Source organism: Egretta garzetta, unplaced genomic scaffold, assembly GCF_000687185.1.
Source record: "Egretta garzetta isolate BGI_Z169 unplaced genomic scaffold, ASM68718v1 scaffold372, whole genome shotgun sequence".
Taxonomy (NCBI): Eukaryota; Metazoa; Chordata; class Aves; order Pelecaniformes; family Ardeidae; genus Egretta; species Egretta garzetta.
Window position 1 is genome coordinate 274132 of NW_009258889.1, and position 542 is coordinate 274673.

The 542-nt window shown below is 53.3% G+C and overlaps 1 protein-coding gene across 1 annotated transcript in view; it reads left to right on the forward strand.

The window, feature by feature from the left end:
* The window catches only part of LOC118451793 (coronin-7-like), a 7110-nt gene that overhangs the window by 4795 nt on the left and 1773 nt on the right, over nt 1-542 (forward strand). The gene's annotated exons all lie outside the window — the stretch shown is intronic.

Sequence of the window (542 nt, forward strand, 5' to 3'; positions counted from 1 at the left end):
AGGGGGGCTGTGGAGTCTCCTTCTCTGGAGATATTCAACCCCCTCCTGGACGCTGTCCTGTGCCCCCTGCTCTGGGTGAGCCTGCTTGAGCAGGGGGGTGGCACTGGGTGATCTCCCGAGGTCCTTTCCACCGAGGTCCCTTCCAACCCCTGCCAGTCTGGGATTCAGTAGCTTGCCCTGTTTATATGTAGCAAAGTGTTACATATACACGAAGTTTCCCAATACGCCTATACATAGGCATAACCTGTCCCCGCTTCGTATTCCATAAGTCCCTCCCAACTGCGCACGCTCAGTGATTTGAGTCTGTGGTCTTCAGGGGTTGTTTACTTCATCCACTCCTCTTCTTCACCTTGTCATTTTGGTGAACTCCAGCTTCTACCCCCCTTATTCCACTGTCGGAACAACACAGCTGATACCAGCCGGCTCCCCATCCTTGGCTGTCCTCGTATCGACCTTGGCTATCCTCGTATCGACCTTTGCTATCCTCGTATCAACCTTGGCTATCCTTGTATCGACCTTGGCTATCCTCATACCGACACTGG